Genomic DNA, 10,618 nt, shown 5'->3' with positions numbered 1-10,618 from the left:
GCATTACATCCTGCAACACCTCGACTCCCCAGGGGCAAGGATCCTGTTTGTGGACTTCAGCTCGGCGTTCAACACCATCGTCCCGGACATCCTCAGTACCAAACTCTCCCAGCTCACTGTGCCAGCCTTCACCTGTCAGTGGGTCACAAACTTCCTGACTGAAAGGAGTCAGCAGGTGAGGCCGGGGAACATCACATCCAGCACACGGACTATTAGCACTGGTGCCCCCCAGGGGTGTGTGCTCTCCCCACTGCTTTTCTCCCTCTACACCAATGACTGCAACGGAAACACAGATAACCAGGGGATTGGAGTCCAGAGGATATCCTTCTTCCACAGCAAGTAGCCACAGGTGTAATATCATTGGTATTGTAAGGAAAGGTGGACACGGAGGTAGCTTTATCTGGGTTTATAAACCACTTCGTATAAGAGTACACGAGCAGCTCGTTCTCTTACTCTTAAAACACGAACGCCCTGTGCCACCTCACCACCCCATCCCCCACTGAACCACGGACGGCCACCTAGGGCAACTCCAATATGAGTAAAATACCATTCCCCAATCCCTACACAAGGTTCATTATGTTAAGTGAAGCATCTGCAGCATTATAATCGGTGTAGTAGTATGCATCGAGAGCTAAACGTGATTTCATACATGATTAGAAAGATGCTTGTTAAATCGGTGAAAAGCAGGCAACTATAGACTGAATTGGGTGAGTTAAACCATTTCTCACAGTTTTCTCTGCCCAGTGATTCTGTGCAAGCCTGAAAACATGGTCTGATGAGTACGGGCATCATTAACAAAAACCCCTCCCCTATTATAAAAGACTACGTATACTAACAAAAGAGCGCAAAAGCATCATGTTGGTTAACACCACTCTGTACGGAGCCAGGGATTGTGCTAGTGGTTAACTAACACATTAAGCAGATGTAGTTAGGTTCTTTGCGTTAGTAAGAGAATGATCACACATATATGAGGAATTTAAGGAACATTGAAATTGTTGCACTGCACGTGATGGACACTGAAACATGGTTTCACACTGATCATTCTTACTTCCTGTAATTCAGCAGTTTGGACGGCAGCAGCACAGCTCCTACCTCCCATTGGACCCCAGCAGAAACGCCCCCGTGGTCACCAACAACCTCCCTCCTCAACCAACCACCACTGTAAGATATCCTTCACCCCCCCCCCCCCCCAAACAAATAGTTCCCCATGATGTCACTTTTATTCTGTGTGACATCCCAGAATCACACTGCTCTTATTAAGTGTTTTTATATGTAGCTGTGTGTTATTCATTGTGAAAATGTATCGTCACTATGTTATCGTCAAATTAACGCTTGAGTCCGGTTTACTGTTACATTGTGCGTAAGAAATTGGGATTGTTTGGTATACATCGGTAATGTTCTATATTTGATTTTGTCCCAGAAAGATTTGGTCAAAAATTAATAGAGGACAAAGTTCTCAACACTATTATCAAACAGAGACGTGGTAACAACAGTAACCAGGGCTCTCAGTGTGTAAAAAGCCATCTGGGGGTCATTAAGTTATTTCAGCCTCACTAATAATTCTAAGTACAGATGTGTGTAAGAGACCGATTCGGTGATTATCATTTCATGTGCTGTGCGTCTTTTCATGCCTTTGCACCAGTGATAGGTGTGGCAAAGGTATATGTTTTCGGATTGTCCTTCTGATACACATTCTTATAAATTATGTGTAGTCAGAATCCATTCTTAAGGGAATTTCTTCAAGTTTGGCACAAACTCACTGGACTCCAAGCTGAACAGATGAAATTTTGGCGGAAAGGTCAAGGTTACTTTCAATTCAATTACTTTGTTTTTAATAGTATAAGAGTTATCTTAACCCTCCTGTTGTATACGGTCAAATTTGGACCCTTTAAAAAACTGTCATAATCTGAAATCATGGTTTCCTTTTAAACCAAATTACCACAAAAAATGGATGAATTCTCATACAACGCTCTTTGCAAATACAATGATCACTTTCATTCTGACTAAACTTATCTGTGCGTTCCTTGATCTAACTATTAGTCAAAATAATTAAATTTTTACTTTTTTAACTCAAATATTAGATAATTCTATATAAATGAGGGTGTTGCACATGATTCCAAAAAGTACAGTAAATATAGTTTGAAAAACTGAAAAAGGGACAAAAATGTCAAATATTGTCTGTTTTGACCGGGAGGGACAACACAAGGGTTTGACTCTTTTCAAATAGAGTAGTTCAGAGTACACTCTAGAGTCATAATTTACGCTAGTTATGATTTGGTTCGATACTGAATTGAAGTTGGATTGACCACGGTTTATTTACCAGAGCCAGATGCCCCCACCTTCCGCTTTCTCTGTGTGACCTAATAAACCCCGGCTGTTTCAAGAACAGCAACCAGAACTCAGAGCTAGCACTACAGGCTGAAAGTGCAAGAGGCAAGTGAAGTGAGCAACAAAGAGATTTACAAAGAAAATGTTTATGGCATTTACTCCTAACTGAAACGTTTTGAGACGCATGGTGGGATTTGCTATGGACAGATACAAACAACGTAGTCACATGGTAAGGGCAAGTTACGTTTAACCACTATTCCAGCTAATAAAAAACTCCCGACTGTAGTGTGTGAACAGTTAACCTCATTTAATATTGAAATTAAATAAATGTTCCAACAAACAAGTTACTACCCTTTTGCATAGCCACGTCTTTGCGACCGGAGATTAGCGCTGCCCAAGACAATTTGTTGGTTTAAAGAATCAAACAACCCAAACCATTTTATTTCTCTCTCCGGACTGTATGTTGATGTAGCCGACCTTCCGCACACAGCACTGTGGAGGTCTGGCGATGCACAAACTAATAATTGGTGACACTAACTTTGAAACTGTGGCGATGTGTAGGCTCTTTTGTGCTTGGGTTGAAGGTGTTTAGGTAGTGTCCACGTTTTTCTAAACAATACATAAATACTTTTAATGAATCTTATTAATGTACCATTTTTATTTATTTATCATTATTTAATTGATTCCTTCAAAGTCTTCTGGCCTGCTATTATATGAGGTCTGTACGGACATGGATGCAAACTCCATCTTGACTGGTTGGCTGAGGATGCAAACGCAAAGCCGTAATTGTAGTTTGATATTATGCATGAGGAGTTTCCAAAGTCAGACTTTTCATCATACATGCACTTATCCCTCTGCTTTCAGGGTACCAGCATCATGGCTCAACTTCTTTCCCTCCTTCGTGTGCAACCATCCAGGTAGGCAAGATTACCACACACAAGGATGTACTGTGAACATGTTGCCAGATTCCATAATGTATTTTTAACACTGGCATTAACTTTTGCTTATGCTGTATAGACGTTAACATTGCGCCATAGCGTCAGTAAGTAGAAACTCGTGTATCACTAGGTATCACTGTTACATCAGGTTTGCTACGTTGACAGTTAAATACAGAACGACTGGAAAAAAGGAAACGGTAGGCTGTGCACGTAGGTTGTAGATTTATGTGAATGCTGTATTTAAAAAAACGAAATGACATTTTTAGACATTACCAACAAGTATCTGGGTGACTAAATACACTGAATGGTTTGGGGTGGAATGTGTCCCATCCGGGCAAAGGTGGAAAGCAAACTCACGGTTTAGTCAACACTGTGCTCTGTTTTCAATGAGGACAGGTTTGGTTGCTCTATCTCCTACCTTTGGAAATGGAGTTCAGTAGTAGTGGGTGAGTTTCAAGGTTCACTCCAGATGACCCTGCTAGTTACCCGTGGCATGGCTAGTTGACGTTCAGGTGGAGACCTCGCTTTTGCCTGGGCCAGCTGGAGTAACGTCCACCGCACAGATGCAGTGAGAGAGCCAGGTGTGTCTCTTAAATAGATTTAAAGTAGCATTTCGTGAAAGCTTGAACGCTTTGGAAAGTCATGTATTTGGTAGTTTAATGGAATTAATTGTTACTGTATCTTTGTGTGGTCTACCCTTCCATGAAATGTACGTAACGGCAAATATTTCTGCCGCTGTTGAGGAAAACAGTGGTGCTCATAAGTTTACATGCCATGCTTAAGTTGACTAAAAAGAGGAATAAAAAAACATCTTTTGGAAATTGATCTTAATGCCTTAATTAAAAATGAGTAAAATCCAACTTTTAAGGACACCATTTCTTTGTGAATGAATAATGTATTGTAAATAAATGATAGAATGCAGGATGCATAGTATCTGATCCATGAAATAACGGCCTTAAAAAAAAAATCTGCCTGCCCTTATGGGAATTTAAAATAGGGGTGTGTATACTATGACGCACTGTATTTTAAGGAAGAACATTATTTATTTACAATACATTATTCATTCACAAAGAAAATTGGTGTTCTTAAAGTTGGATTTTACCTCATTTTTAATCTGATTATTTTATTCCTCTTTTTAGTCACTTAAGCATGGGGCATGTAAACTATGAGCACGACTGGGGCTAATTTGGACGCTTTACATATAGGTATGTCTAGACCACTCTATAATCACAGGACCAATCAGTTCCCCAAGAGCAGCATTTGGTACGTTTCTTAATTTCTCCCCACGTACCGCCTCTATAACTCAGTATGCCCGACTGCTAAAATAAAGTTTGAATAGAGTTGAACCAGATTATGTTTGGATAATGCCTAGTAAGGTGTTCAATTAATATTTCATGGCTTCCTAAAAAAATCTTTTCGGTCATTAGAGAGCCGTAAAATATTATGTAGTATGCCGAATGGTTTTTTCAGATTTAATCTGAAAGAGTTTATAATCAAAGAGTTAAAACACACTGATAATCCTTTTCCCTGGTTTTAAGCCAGTGCCGACTGATATTAGCTTGTAAAGCAATTTTAAATTTCTTTGATGTACTTTTTCAGTTTTTCAGAATCGGTTTGGAATCAGAGATCATTTTAAAGTACGGTTCAGCATTGGAATCTTAAAAATCCAAACGATACCAACCTAGTCATACCCCCTCTCTCCCCTACATCCAATCTGCCTTTACGCTGTCATCTGTCAAATCGGGGGGGGGGAATGCTACATATAATTTTTTTTTTTTAATAATAAATGAGAGGAAGTTCCACGTGTCTTTGTCCTGATGTTTTTTTTCTGTGTGTCAGAGTTGCAACATAGGGAAGGTGTGTGCAGCTGGAGTGCGTGGGAGGGTGATGTGGGGTGCGCGATATAGCGACCACGCTGGTTTGTACAGAGTACTACCTCGACCAGAGAGGCAGGCGACGCACCGGTGATGTGTGCCAACAAATCTATCTGGAGCCACATCAAGGGCAGTCCACACGCAGAAGTCACATTTTGTGACATGCACACACATATATTCTCTATTTTTAACTATTTAACTATTTGTTATTTTGTTCACACACCATAAGCAGCATGAAATAGGTTGGCATGCAAAAAACTAATTTAAAATGAGCCATTGGTAGCTGCAAATGGGGACTGAATGACTGTTGGAAAGTGTATTAAAGAATGAAGGGTGCATATGCTTCTTCAGTGTAATTTATGTTGGAATCTAAACTGCTTGTATATCACCCAGGTGTTTGACCTGCTGGCAGTGCCCACAGACAGATGCAGCAGCAGGCAGCGACCGCTCAGGTGCAGCTGCTGCACAGGCAGTGCGTGGCAGGAATATTCCAGGTCCGGGCAGCGTCGAGGCATTGCACCTGCAGTTAGTAGTTTGTTGGGTTTCACATCATTAAACATTAACAATACACGGAGATGGCAATTGAAATGCAAAATTTCTACTAGACTGTTTGACAAATCTGAGTATCTGTTGCATTTAATTCAGTTTTTTTTTCCGTTTCCTCAGACTTCATTGTGAATGCCACTGTGATAGAGAGTGAGCCTAGGGTGGGTTACCAACAGGGGAAACCGGTTTCAACGCTAACGGTGGTAACGAGACCGAATAAGAACGAAAGTTGGTGGGTCAAAAACAACACGTTTACTAAAACTCGCCAGCCTTTGGTGTTTTAAGTTAGTGTAAAATCCCTTTTACCATTGGTGCTTGCCCTACTTTACAAGCCGTACCTAATGTCGCCATCTGTCCTGTGCTTCTTTTATATTTATATTAGACATTATAAATATATTGTATATATTGGTTCAGGCATCGTTGAGGCAACGTTTTAAAAGTACGTCTTAGCACGACAAAAAAACCAATACCCAACCCTAGGAGCACCATCAGATATAATTCTGAGTTCTCTCTGGTGTCTGGCAGGTCTGTCTGCAGCAGTGGGATGGTGTGGATGACCTGAGGCGTCTGTGCATCCCGCGCTCAGTTTTGGAAGGGTTGGGGGCCGACTACCCCCGGCAGAGCATCAAACACACGCCTGCTGGGGGAGGTCACTGCACCGCGCTCTGCAGCTTCTGGATGAGGTGTTTGCACACTATGCCATTGGCAGACCCAGGGGCCGCTAACTAAGGACCCGACGACCATTTTAAAATTCCAATTCTGGATTCGATGAATGTGTGCACACAGACAGAATGTTGCCAAATCGTACAAAATTATTAACAAAGCAAATCAATGAAAATACACAGGAAAAAATAAATGAACAACAACACTTAGCTTGTACCATCAATGAACACCTCACTCATGCCTGCACAAAACCAGACATGACACACACCTGCACCACCAAATGTCTGTAGCCAAACAGACATCCAAAGTGCTGAGTGTTTTTCTGATGCTTTAATCTAAAGTGCAAGACAAGGGAGTTTGAGCTCTGAAGGTAATATTTGACTCAACTTGTCTCTGACCGAAAGACCTTGATAGCACTGCAGAAATCCAGGGATGTGTTTCAGAAATCCAGTTCCCCTATATGCATTGGATTTCTAATTGTAGGAGCGCAATCATTCACACACACAGACGTGTAAAAAGTTATAAGGAGTGAAAAACATGTCAGCAAAAGAACTTCAACTGGAAAATGTTGTTAGAAATTCACACTGATACAAACAGCATTACAGTTCTCTTTATGTCTTATCAAAAACAGAACTGATGTAGAAGGTGTGAATTAAGGAAACCAGTGTGATGTCATCTCTGGCGTACTGTGCTCTTCACTGTACGTTGATTGGAACTGTAGCATTGATATCGGTTAGCCCTTCTATTACGCTCAGCTAAGTTATTTTATTTTTTGTACAAAAGACTAAAAAGAAAATATTTAGCTTTAAAGTAGTGTTGTTGTATTTGTAATGAAACAGTCTACCTGTATGTAACCAAATGGTTGGTGTTATCACCAAGGCCAAAACCTCATAATACAGTGCAAAGTCACAATTTAGTTTTCTGTCTAAAGCGCACACACTTGTTCATCACTGACAGGCTGACCAATCAATGAAGATCCTGACCACAATGCTCCCTAGCTTGTAGTTATTGGGTTATAATGCACTGTGCTGGATGTTGCAGTACTTGATCATTTAATGATAGTGTTATTGTGGAACTTAGTGTACTCTACAGTTTTACAGCAGAAAGAATCATTAAAGACATGTTGCTAATGGAAAACAACCATCAGCGCTCCAGAGAAAGAAAACTGAGGGCCTTTCTGTTCTCTAGTCTGAATGCTGAGGATGGCCCAATCTCAACATTTAAACTCAGACTCGCAGACGTTGAGGTGCGGTCTGCTAATCTGTGAGGTTTAGAGCTGTCCCATGTCAAATCGTCAAGTGCACGATGGCTTTCTTGCAGACATATGAACCCTTATGCACCTTCCGTAAGCCCGCACTCTGCAGACTTGCGCTAAAGGGGAATTACCCACAATTGATAGTGTTGTGATGAGTGCCGGGGAAGCCAAAAGTATACTACTACACTACATTAACATTAAGGATTTTAGATGCTACATTGAAAACAAAAAACATGAAATCAGAGCAATGCAGCCACTAATTTATTATTAAGCTTTCTTTTAATCTGCTTAATGCTACAGTCACTGTGGGAAAAAGCTTGAAAGACATTTAAATCTCAAATCGGTATAACAAGTAAAATAATAAAAAGTCCCAAACCACAATTTACATAAACTGTCTTGGCGTCAACAAGAAAATAGTGCGATGTTGCCGCAAAGTGCTCCCATTTTTACCATTTGGAGCCATTAGCCTCTGCAGTAAAGTCAGTGAGGGTTCAGTGTTTAAACCTTAAGCGGGATTTATGGTTTTGCGGTACGCTCACGCAGATCTTTCTCGTAGGTGACTACACAATTGCGCTGAAGTGTATATAATTGTGCGTTGATGTGGCGTCAATCTCTTATTTATCATTTTTGGGCATTTCGGCTTTATTTTGACAGGACGGCTGAGACATGAAAGGGCAGGAAGAGGGGGGGAATGACATGCAGCAAAGGAGGGAGGTTGGAGTCCGACCGGGCCCGCTGCGTCAAGGAGTCAACTCTATGCGCGTTGATCTCTAAGAGGAATAGCAGGGCCGGCAAGGTGTGTGGCGTGGGGAATGTGCACTGGTGGCACCGAGGATTTCTTTTGCTGGTTCTATGGGGTGCTCGAGTTTCAGTGAGGTTGCTCTGGAATTAGAATCCCCTTTTGCTAAATAAACCACGCAATTTCTTGGGGGTGCTAAGGGGGAATCTTAGGGGTAGTACAGCACCCCAAGCCCTCCCTGGCGCCGCTATGGGAGTGTGTCGGAAAGCAAGTATAGACCTTGGAGGGGGTACCATCTCGGAGTCATATGGCGGTTTTTCCAGGGTATCTACTCGACTGCCTGACTATCACGCCTTTTTGGTTTCTCATTACGAAAAAGTCCCTGGGACCTGCTACCAGGTACTTTTTTTAGACTACCTCAGTCGAGGTTCCAAGCGAGCCGAGGCGATCCAAAAGTGACGTAAGAACCTGCAGGATGCTGGTTGGTCGGATCACTGCGTTATAGCAAACACAGGTGCGGAGAGTGTGTCTAGAACAAACGGACATTTAAAACAAATCTAGCCAGACACCGACAGATTATCTACTCTGCACTATTTCCACTTTAACGTTCAATATTAGGGCTATAGGGGCTTTGTTTTCCAATATTGCACACTGGTTATTAAAAAAAAAAAAAAAGACAAATTGAAAGTTTTTAGTTAGCTTTTCAAGTAGCGCATTCAACCCTCCGCACATCTCGGTTTCTCCTCTGCACCCTGTGACAGTGTCCCCCCCGGCTCTGCTGTCCCAGATGATCCCAGGCGTTGTCATAAGCCTCTCCGTGACTATCATAAAGATATACGAAGCCCAGTAGGTCAGAAACCAGAGATCTCACCGGTCGGACATCGCCCACCAGACGGTCTGGCGGCGATTTTGCAAAGCGTGAATGCTCTGAAACACAAACCGTACACAGCACACATGGTGGTGTGTAATCATGGTGCTAAGTTCTGTACTTTTATAACGCTAACGTATAGTAATACTGACCGGGGCCCGAGAACATCAATGCGAACACCTGATGTAGTAACGTTACAGGAACTTAATACCATTTTGTGTCTGTGAACAACCGTCATGTCGACGTCTGAACTCCGGGAGGATTCCAAACTTGCGTTTTTTTTAGCGGGTGATTGTGGTGCTTCCTTCAGCTTCTTTTGAAACAAAACATTTCTTTTGGCTGTGGCGAGTAGCCGACGTGCGTTGTGAGTTGCGTTGAAAATGACCTCATCACGCGTAGCTTGGTGACAGTCCACGCTGAGGCGTATCATTTTGCATGGAAAACGGACGTAGAATGCGTCGAGCGAGTCGAGGCGAGTCAAAGCCGAAGTCAAGTCTAGACTGGTACCAGCAGTGGAAAAAAAGCCAAAAGTGCTCCCCACTGTTCCAGGAGAAAGGTAACCTCTCCTTGAGCATGTTGTTTATGGAGAAGGAGAACCAGGATGATTGGGGGAAATGTAACGCTACAAGCCACAGCTAAAGGACTTGTGTCGCCGGCGCGCGCGACATATAGTTACATTTTTGAGACGTGCACATCAGGGTACGGCGTAGGGTACAGCGTAGGGTTGGGCTGGGCGATAGGGAGAAATCAGAAATTGCTATATTCTTGACCAAACCTGACAACAAATTGCGGCATATTTAGGTTGACAATTGGGGCTTTAACCAAATATCTTCACACTTAGATTTTAGATAAATATACATCAGTAATGTGGACAAGTGAAAATAATAGACAGCTTGAACAGTCTGGTAAGTCAGAAAAGAAATCACTACTTTAATGCGCTTTTAAAACACAGGAAAGACTTATGCCATTTACAATAAATAATACAATATTACGATTCCAAAATCTAGACGATATCTAGTCTCATATCACGATGTCAATAATATTGTAGGGTCAGTATCCCAGTACCAAGTACGTAGCCATGGCGTTGAGATAACGCGAGAACCATAAATCCGCTTTAGGTGGATATTGGGTGGGTCCTCTCTGTACTCGCAGTTATTTAAACTCTGGGTTGTTGTCTCCCGTCATCCAAGCCCACAGACACTAATTGCTGTTATAAGGCAAATTACCTGTTTATTCAGATCCACACTTATTGTCTTCTTGAAAGCAGTTGAGGATTCATTTTTTAAAGTTAATTTGATAACATACGCTTCTAATTTGAAATAAAGGCAAAATAAGTAGAAAGTTGAACCCATGCCAATTAATATATATTATTCACATAAACCAGTCATTTATATGATTGGCTGGGTG

The sequence above is a fragment of the Etheostoma spectabile genome, chromosome 14 (assembly GCF_008692095.1).
Source record: "Etheostoma spectabile isolate EspeVRDwgs_2016 chromosome 14, UIUC_Espe_1.0, whole genome shotgun sequence".
NCBI classification, from domain to species: domain Eukaryota; kingdom Metazoa; phylum Chordata; class Actinopteri; order Perciformes; family Percidae; genus Etheostoma; species Etheostoma spectabile.
The sequence above is the reverse complement of the archived record's forward strand: the minus strand, read 5'-3'. Positions refer to the sequence as shown.